The sequence below is a fragment of the Panthera uncia genome, chromosome A2, assembly GCF_023721935.1.
Source record: "Panthera uncia isolate 11264 chromosome A2, Puncia_PCG_1.0, whole genome shotgun sequence".
NCBI classification, from domain to species: Eukaryota; Metazoa; Chordata; class Mammalia; order Carnivora; family Felidae; genus Panthera; species Panthera uncia.
The window spans coordinates 97,703,074-97,713,668 of NC_064816.1; the positions used below are offsets into that span (position 1 = coordinate 97,703,074).

Below are 10,595 nucleotides of genomic sequence, written 5' to 3' on the forward strand. Positions count from 1 at the left end.
TTCCTTTCCTTTCCTTTCCTTTCCTTTCCTTTCCTTTCCTTTCCTTTAGAGACTTTAATTACATAAATGCTAGGCCACTTGAAGTTGGCCCACAGCTCACTGATTGTTGTTCTGTTAATTTTTGTAAATTTTTTTTCTGAGTTTCATTTTGCATAATTTCTGTTGTTACTTCTCTAAAAATTTTTTTTTAATGCTTATTTATTTTTGAGAGAGAGAGTGCAAGCAGTGGAGGGGCAGAGAGTGTGAGCAGGGGAGAGGCAGAGAGAGAGGGAGACACAGAATCTGAAGCAGGCTCCAAGCCTGACATGGGGCTCGAGCCTATGAACTGCAAGATCATGACCTGAGCTGAAGTCGACACTTAACCCACTGAACCTCACAGGCGCCCCTGTGGTTACTTCTTCGTGTTTATTTTTTCTTCTTCTGAAATATCTAATATCTAATCTCTTCAGTCCCATGAACTGCAAGATCATGACCTGAGCTGAAGTCAGATGCTTAACCGACTAACCAGGTATAGATTTCATTCCAGCAATGGCTGTTTTCATATCTAGTTTGATTGCCCGAGATTTCTGACTTTGGAGAATCTCCCTTTTTAAAAATATTTCTTATCTTTACTTAAAATTTTGAACATATGGAATATAGTCATAATAATTATTTTAGTGTCCTTTTCTGTTAATTCTAACATTGGTCTCAGTCTGGGTCAGTTTTAGTTGATTGATTTACCTCCTCTTTAAGGGTCATATATTCTGGCTTCTTTGTATTTATGGTAAATTTAGATTGGATGCCAGATACTGTGAATTTTATTTTGTTGGCTGCTGAATATTTTTATATTCATTTAAATATTCTTGTGCTATGTTCTAGGATGCAGTTAAGTTACTTGGAAACAGCTTAAACATTTTGGGTCTTGCTTTTTTAATTGTATTATGTGTGACCAGAGCATCATTTTGACCTCATGTCTAATGTAATATTTTTGAGTATTTTATCCAGTGTTCCATGAATGATGTGACTTTTCAATCTGGCTGGTGATAATGGGCACTGGTCCTTGTCCTGAGAGGCCACTGGGTATTATTCCTTTAATTCCCTGGTCCCCCAGAAAGTTTCCCCAAATGTATGTGCTGAATATCAGGGAGACTGTCTGGAGACTTTGAAGGTTCTCTTTGTGCTGTTCTTTCTGCAGACTCCATCTGCCTTGTTTTTCCTAGGCTCTAAGCTCTATCTCCTCAATTCAGAAAGTCTGATGGGCTCTGCCTGATTTCTCCCTCCCTGTTAGAGTCCTGGAAACTCTCAAGGCATGCAAATGAGACAATTTTGAATCTCACCTTATTTATTTCCTGTCTCTCAGGGATCACTGTCCTTTGTCGACTGATATCCAGTGTCTTGAAACCATTGTTTCATAAATTTTATTTTCCCCGTTTTCTTTTTTTAAGTTGTTTTATTATTCTATTTTAGTTGGAAGCTGAAGTCCCCTTTTTAGCATTTTTAAAGATACTGTCTCATTGTCCTGTGGCTACCAGTGTTTCTGATGAGAAGTCAGAGTCATCCCCATTATTGTTCTTGTATGTGTGATCAGTTTTCCCCTTTTGGTGGTCTTAAAATATTTCTTTATTTTTGTTGTTCAACTGTCTTACTATCATGTGCCCAGGTATGGTCTTCATTGTACTTGTACTGTTTTGGTTTGCTCAGCTGTTTGGATCTGTGCATTGATACTTTTCACCAAATTTGGGGAAATTTCAATGATTATTTCTTCAATCTCTTTCTCTCCTATTCTTGTGATACTCTAATTGTATGCCTGTTAAACATCTTTCTACTGACCCACAGTACACTAAGGAACTATTCCTTGTTTGTTTGTTTGCTTGTTTTTTTAAGGTGCTGTTCATTTTAAAAAATTAAGATTTATCTTTGTTCTTCAGTTTGGGTGATTTCTACTGACTTATCTTCAAGCTCACTGATCCCTTTGTTTCCAGTGTCCAATTTTCTCCTAAGCTCATCCAGTGAGTTATGTATTTCATATATTTTATTTGTCAGCTCTTGAATTTCAATTCACTCTTTTTTGTAGTTTTATTATCTCTGGTGATATTCTGTATTCACTCATTCTATTCATCATATCCTTTAACTCTTTGAGCATGTTTATAATAGCATGTTAAGAGTACTTCTCTGATAATTTCAGCATCCATATCATTCTGACAGACTACTTTTAACTGAATTTTTTTTTTTCACTTCGGGTCATACTTTTTTTCCCTTATTTGTATTATAGCAGGTTTTTTTTAATGTTTATTTTTGAAAGAGAGAGTGTGAGAGCATGAGGGAGGGAGGGGCAAACACAGAGGGAGACACAGAATCCAAAGCAGGCTCCAGGCTCTGAGCTGTCAGCACAGAGCCCGACATGGGTTCAATCCCATGAACTGCAAGATCATGACCTGAGCCGAAGTCAGATGCTTAACTGACTAAGACACCCAGGCACCCCCATTATAGTGGTTTTTAAAAATGTATACTGGATGTCGTGGGTGAAACATAATTTATGGATTATGCTATTTTCTTTACTGAATTTTGAGTTTTTCTGGATGACAGTTAATTCATAGTGATCCCTTAGATCTTGTAGAGAGGTGGTTCTCAACCAGGAGTAATTTCTCCCACCCTAGGAAACATTTGACAATGTATGGAGATATTTTTGGTTGTCACAACTTGGAGATGATGATGGTATATGGTGAGCAGAGATCAGGAATGCTTCTGAACATTTTATAGTTCACAGATAAAGCACCCCACAGCAAAGAAAGATCTGATCCAATATTTCGATAGTCCTGAGGTTGAGAAACACTATTGTAGTTGTTTTAGACATTGTTAGAGAGGATATAGTACAGTTTTTTTTTCCCTGTTAGAGCATCTCCCTTATTTTAGGGCACAGTTCTTATTTCTAATGTGTGGCCTTTGTGGAATCTTCACTAAATGCCCAAGGTACTAAGTGAAGTCTCTCTGTTCCACGGTGACTGACTAGAACTCTAAATTCTCACAGCACTTTATAACCTCTTATATCTTCATTGAGGAGTCACTTCAGCAACTGTTCTCTGAATGGACTCAATGAGCTTTACCCTGCTCAAGTGCAGCCTAGTGCTTGGCCAAAGTCATGAAGGGCACCTCCATGCAGAGTTCTGGGGATCCAACTTTTTGTAGCTTGCCCATCTCAAGTCTCTTTCTCTTTAAATTCTAGCCTTTTAAGCAACCCTAAATTCCAAAGTTTGTCTCCTCTGGCTAATGAGACCACCACTTTCTGTACTTCAGAAAGTACCCTAGATAGAAATATGGGGTCAATATGAAGCTCATCCTACATGTTTCTGTGACCCTTCTGTCAAGGATCATAGCCCTGTATAGTTCGTTGTCCAGTGCTTGAAAATAATTGCCTCATATACTCTGTACAGTTTTATAGTTGCAGTGAGAATATTTCCCATACCAGTCATTCAGTCATGGCCAGAGTTAGATATTTCATACTGGAATTGAATGTCAACTCTAAATCTTAGGTTTCCTTATCATTCTTTGAGATGAACAAGATATTCTTTTAATCAGAAGTAATTCTTTGGTAATAGATGAAGATATAATTGTAGCTTCCTTCCCTAGAAAATACTAGAGAGGAACATTTCTGATCTACCTTCTTATTCCATTCTCCAAGGCCATTTAAATGCTGGCTAATGAGAACACACAAGCAATGCCTTCTCTTTACCGATGATAATTATAGCTATCTTATATTGTGTGCTTTCTATTGCCAGGCACTGTGCCAGTAGATTTACATACATTTTATTTTATTTAATGTTCACAGCAGCTCTATTTCTTCTGTTTTACTTATAAGGGAACTGAGGCTCTGCGAGGTTAAGTAACTGGCTCAAGTTTGTAGAACTAGTGAAGTGACAGAGCTGAAACAAAGGCTTAAGTTTGTCTGACTCTAAAGCCTTAAATGTATATCAGTCAGAGCAGGCTAAATGATGTTCCAAACAACCCCTAAGTCTCCGTGGCTAACCACAGTAATGGTTTGTGAAAGTGTTCTTCTCCTTCCCAACACATTCCAATATGGGTTTGTTGGAAATGTCTCCTCATGCCATCCTTCCTGCCTGTGGCCCCATCATTCCCTGGGGACTTGGTGTTCTCTGCTCCTCTACTTCCTCAGAAGACAAAAAAGAGAATGTAGAGGATCAGGCTGGAGGATTTTCAGGCTGGTAAGTGGTCATTTGTGATCACATGCAGTTGGGCAGAAGTCAGTTACAGAATCTGTCTCGAGGCCAGGAAATATAATCTGGCTATGTCCTCAGGAAAAAAAGAGACTGGGTTTTGGTGAAGAACCAGCCAGTCCTACCATACTATATTAACCCAGATTCTCCCCTAAGTTGCTAGTTGGGAAGCATTTATACACCTTGCTCTAAATGCTGTTTTTCTAATATGTGGAATTTAAGAAGCAAAACAAATGAACGCAGGGGGGAAAAAAAGAGAGGCAAACCAGGAAACTGACTCTTAACTGTAGAGAACAAACTGATGATTACTGGAGGAGAGGTGGGGGAGGGGAATGGGGATGGTGATGGAGATTAAGGAGGGTACTTGTGAGGAGCACCTGGTGTTGTATGTAAATGATGAATCACTAAATTCTGTACCTGAAACTAATATTGCAGTGTATGTTAACTAGCTGTAATTTAAATAAGGATTTAGGAAAAAAATAAAATACTTGTATCTTAAAAAAATAAATAAATGCCATTTTTCTAGGCTGGGGCTTGGTTTAGTATCACACATTATCATCCTTGAGGTTAGTGAAGTTAACACAAATCATGTCCTGAGACAAGTAGGATCTTCAGAGATCATGTATCATATTGTCCCTCAGAAGGGCAATCATAATTATCGATATCCCCAATTTTAAGGGATACATTTTTATTCTTTATTTTTAATACTTTAATCTATAGATGGTATCTACATTATTTTAGTTAGGGCACTACACTTGCTCTCCCATCATTCCCTCCTGTCATATGCTGCTTCGACCTGGGCTACTGAGGAGTCAATGCCTTGTTTTCTTGGTCTTTCTTTCCTTGTCCATGTGTCAGGATTTCAGAATGGTATCTTCCAGTGAAAGCTGAGAGTCTGTAAACACAACATGGGTGTCAGGAACTTTCTAACTGTCGTGAAAGCAACATCAGTGCTAAATTAACAGCCAAAAAATAATCACCATTGCTTCTCAGCCTTTTGGCTAAGATCAAGTATAGTATTTGTTCTTACCAGTTTAATATCTGGTATGTCCTCTGTCCTAGGACAATATATTAAGTGGATTTTTGGAGCAGGGAGATGGAACAGGAGCTGGCTCTGTACACACCATGCATCAACCTGGTATCATGATACTTCTAGGAAAGGTGCACCCTGTGGGGTTAAAAACCATGAATTTGAGGAAGACACTTCCAGAAAGGATGTGTAGGGTCCTTTGGGAAATGGCAGCAACACAAGGGACACCAACAGTTAACTTACAAGCAAATCAGCAAAGCCTTTGGTCAGGTTGCTTTGCTCAGTCCGCCTTTCTTTTGATTTGAGTACATCCAAACCATGTGTTTGTTTGGAGTATTTGAGCAAGTTCCCTGAATTTCATTCTAACTGCACCTGCCCTAAACCTGGACCTTCTTTGCCCTCCTGATGACAACACATCTAACATTTCCCTGTCTTTAATATCTTTCCTCCTCATTCATCCTGCAGAGGACTCCATTATCTTTAGGTCTTATTCTTGCTCAGACACTTTTGGCACCAGTGGCACATTTCTTTCTCCAAATCACAGCTCTACCTTATATCTCTAACTTTGTGTCTGGGTTCTTCCCTCATTCACCCCCTGATCCAGTCAGACTGGTGACCTTTGTGTTCTAGAACTTGTTCCATACTGTTTCGCATCCATGCCCTTATAAATGGAGTTCCCAGTATCTGGGAACCTCTCATCTCTCCTCCTCAAAGTCCTAGCCAGTTTTCAGGGCCCAAGTGAAAATTGATCTCTTTTCTGAAGTCTGCGCCCATGTTTCTGGTTAAATAAATCTCTCTCTTTCCTGTGTTTGTGTAGCACTTTGTACTGCTCACAGTCTGCTTTGTGTCTCATCTTCTCTGCTGGGCCACAAGAGCCTAGGGAGCAGATGTTTTGTGAACCTTCCTATCCACCTCCTGTAGTGCCCAGCATCACACCTTGCTCAGCAAAGATGCTTAGAAATGCTTATTGGACAAAATTAAAAGCAGACTGTGACATCAACTGTACAAAGACCTTTTTCTCAAATTAATCTGGAAACTAAAAATAGACTATCCTCAAAATGATTAGATAACATACTTGAGATAAACTACTTATGTACAACCTAAAAGTGCATTTAGATGGATTCTCTTTAAAAAAAAACAAAACAAAACAAAACAGAAACAATCCCTTCAAAAAGTTAATTTTCTAAATAGATCTATAGTATTTTTTTGATGTTTCTTTTTGAGAGAGAAAGAGAGAGACAGAGCATGAGTGGGGGAGGGGCAGTGAGAGAGGGAGGCACAAAATCTGAAGGCTCCAGGTTCTGAGTTGTCAGCATAGAGCCCAACATGGGGCTCGAACTCACAAACTGCGAGATCATGACTTGAGCCGAAGTTGGACACTCAACCTACTGAGCCACCCGGGTGCCCCTATGGTATCTTTTAATGGTCTGCATTTCTCAAAGATAACATTAAATGCTCTAATCAGGTAGGGAGAAAGATTGGAATTATCCCCATAAGATGTATTCCGATTTCCAGTTTCCAAAAAGGCATCTGAAATGATGGGTGTCGAGTGTGCCCGGGATGGCACTACTGCTGGTGACTTCTTTGGCAATGTCCTAGATACAGTTCTGCTTGTAGGTTGGCTCTGCCCAGGAGAAGCACAACTTTTGTTGGAAAGCACAACTGCTGGTACAGCATCGAAACAAGTCGTCTATACGAGAGAGATCCTTCAGAGAGGATGTGTATCTTCATCAAAATTCTAACTGCATTGAAACTGTCACTCAAGGAGTTAACATCTGTGAAGAATAAAAAATGCAATGGAGAGGTTTCAGGCAAAGCATGGGGAGCCTGATAAAATTATCAGTGAATTAAATTCAGACAGATGGCTTTAGAAAGAAATGAAGTACACAAACCTTATGTAGAGTATAATGACTCTCACTCTGACAGGGGCTTTGTCAACAGGGTAAGCACTTTTTCTTTTTTTTAAACTGGATTTTAAAGCAGTTGGAAGTCAAATTCTTCTCCTTTTCTGAGGTGTTATTTAGTACTTAAACAACAAAAACAACAATGGTTTGTAAAGCCACCCGGATAGCCTCAGACTCTGAAGCTCCGGGAGGAGCTGCACAGCGTGATAGAAGGCAGAGGGTAGGCGTCACTACTGCTGCTGCTTCTTACTCTCCTCAGACTCCCTGCCCACATCAATAGGTCCTTGGCAGCTAAAATATTTCTACAGAACAGAGGCCAATCATTAGCTCTGCTTACAACAGCAGGATACCAAGGGAAGCTTCCAGCCATTAAACACACACATGCAGACGAAAGACACAAATACACTGATTTCTGCCTTTTAAAATTTCAGTTTTTACCATTGTTTTTGGTTGAATTAAAAAAAAAATAGCTCTTAGAGCATCCCACTTAATACTATCGTTTTACATTTAGACAAAAATGGTGCGAAAATAATACGTTATTTCTCTCTCAGAAATTCTTTTTCCTTATGGTTTTTATGTTATCTTCATGCATTTGGCCCCAGGAGCCCCCTCTTTCAGGTGACTGGCCCCAGCATATTCATGCTTGGACGCCAAAGGCCAGGCTGCTTCTTAGCAATGGACTTTGCCTTTGTTCCAGACCAGATGTTCTGTTTCTCCCTGGTAACAGTTTGCATTGTGGTACCTTATTATACGGTGCTCTCTGGAACTGGTGCCAGGGTAGCCTCCAAATCAGCCAAGAGCAGCGCTGAATCAATGAGACAGCTGGCGGCCTCCCGAGGGAGGGAACGTTTTTACCTTTTTGATTCATGCAGTCTCCGCTAGTTCAGATCCAGGATGCCATGAATGATTTTTCTTAGCGACAGGTGAGAACAAAAAAGCTTTGTAAACCTAATTCAATAGAAGCTGGAGACTCGGTGTGCTATTGATTAAAGGGAGAAGACGATGAAGAGGAAGTGTACACACAGTCCAGTTGCATTTTCCCCATAATCGACTTCTGTGCTCTGGCCTGTGTTGGAGCTGTCAGCTTTGCCGGGAGGAGAGGCTTGAAAATCAAGAGTATTGTGTCTGTTGACCTCGGGTTAGGATTTTAATCATGTCTCTAAGATTGCATATTATCTACAAAAACAAGATTACTCCTTTTTGTTTTCATTTTTCTAGCTATAAAATTCACTGATCTATTGCTAACTTTGCGAAAAATTTAAGATGACTTTAATGGGCTTGTTGACATCATCCAGGCTTTAATGTTTGGGATGTGTTTATTTATTAGGGCTATGGATTGGGGTAAATATCATCCACATTTATACCCAAGGATTACAACTCAGTGTGAGTTCTTGCCCTAGGTCCTACACATCAGCACACTTATTGAGTGAACAAGAACGCTAGGGGCGCCTGGGTGGCTCAGTCAGTTAAGCGTCCGACTTCGGCTCAGGTCACGATCTCGCGGTATGTGAGTTCGAGCCCCGCGTCGGGCTCTGTGCTGACTGCTCAGAGCCTGGAGCCTGTTTCAGATTCTGTGTCTCCCTCTCTCTCTGACCCTCCCCCATTCATGCTCTGTCTCTCTCTGTCTCAAAAATAAATAAACGTTAAAAAAAAAAATTAAAAAAAAAAAAAGAACGCTAGTTCTACCCTACTGTGTCTCCCACTGCTCTGTAAAAGCAGGCCAGTTCTTGAGCCATTGTAATCAGAGGACCATTAGATGAGATGCCACAGTACCTGAGATCTCTAGTCCCAGTGTGGTGGAGAGGAGAAAATGAGACAGTAACAGAAGTCAGAGACCTTGTAGTACATCATCCCCATCAATCATGGCAGACGTGTTGGCAACATGATGGATGACACCCAAACACTGACCTTGGTGGGTCAGCCTTTGTCACATAAGTAACAGAATAAGTCAACACAGTGGGTCTACCTACCATCAAATAGGAGCGATAAGCTGTGACTACAGCAGAGGGAAAATGAACATTAGTGTCAAATGTTGTCTATATTTCTGAGCCAGAAGTAGCTGGTATCTTATTGTTCAGGGATTGAATTGGATGGGATATTTTAGGAAGGAGAAAAAATCAATGTTATCAAGGCATGCTTGTAGCATTATGAGTTTTCCTCTTAACTAAGCTATTAAATAAGACAGTAGTGAGTCTGTAAAGTATACATTCTTATAGAGTGAAAACTATTATAACATAGATGACTTTAAACCTGAATATTGGCTCATATACATGCAGTTCAACACTTAGTTGGTGACAGATGGTTTGGCTTGGGGATAGACATAATTTAGTCTGGGAATTCTGGTGACTTTCCCATGGTAGTCTTAGAATTTGTCTCTCTAACAATCTTCCAAAGTTTCACAGTTATAAATGACCTACCCCAAATCCCTTCTCTGAGTTTAAATATTCCTTGATTGGTCATAGAAAGTAAGGAGAAATTCTCAATAATGAGCAGCAGGACATGTGGAGGGCTTGACAGCTACTGAAGATAAAAGAATTGGTGAAGAGATTATGATACACTTGCTTTTCATAGGAGTGAGGTTGGAATACATTGAAGCAAGACCTGCCCATTTATTTTCCAGATGGCTTTGTGCCATGTTGTAAGAAATTCAGTCAGCTTTATCATTGAGAACCACTTCCCTAAGCTAGTGGAATCACTGAAAATCCTGTCTCATCTCTTTTGAAATCAATATTAAAAAATCAAGAGACCCAGATATCAAGTGCTTGTCTCCCCTTCAAAGTCAAAAACTCAGGTTGGCGTCCTGAAGCATCCAGTCAAGGGGAGCCAGTCAGGTGGTGCATTTACTTTTAGGGTCAGAACTTGCATATTTCCAATCCAGTTAGTTCGAGTTGGCATGTACTTTTCTTGAAACATCTGTGTGCTTACCACTGTGCCAGCCATCAGTAAAGAGTTTTTTGTTTTTTTGTGTGTGTTTAGAGAGAGAGAGAGAGAGAGTAAGTGGGGGAGAGGGGCGGGGTGGGGAGAGAGAGAGAGAGAGAGAGAGAGAGAGAGAGAATCTTAAGCAGACTTCACACTTAGCACGGAGCCTGATGTGGGGCTCAATCCCATGATCCTGAGATCATGACCTGAGCTGAAATCAAGAGTTGGACACTCAGTCAACTGAGCCACCCACATGCCCCTAAAAAGAGGCTATTTTAAGGCAAGCAAATAAAACATTATTTATCATAACAGGTCTTATAAGCTTTTGGAACTTTAAGAGGTCGGTAAAAACTGAAAATGCGTATGAAGTCAGGAAGGATTTAGGGAGAAAAGGGGCAATATTATATGCATACTAGCTTTATTAAGGAAAAGAAATCTAGAGTCAACCTTCCTGCTTTTGAGATTGGTATCAGGGAGGATGAACATATCTTCTCATGGATGGCCTGATGATATAAGCTATTTGTCTGATCC

At 40.0% G+C, this 10,595-nt stretch overlaps 1 non-coding gene across 1 annotated transcript; it reads left to right on the forward strand.

Moving 5' to 3' along the window:
* Window positions 1-5,192: 5,192 nt before the first annotated feature.
* LOC125931178 (U2 spliceosomal RNA) lies at window positions 5,193-5,383 on the forward strand. The gene has a single exon (XR_007460428.1). It is a non-coding gene; the product is annotated as a U2 spliceosomal RNA (small nuclear RNA).
* Window positions 5,384-10,595: the final 5,212 nt, after the last annotated feature.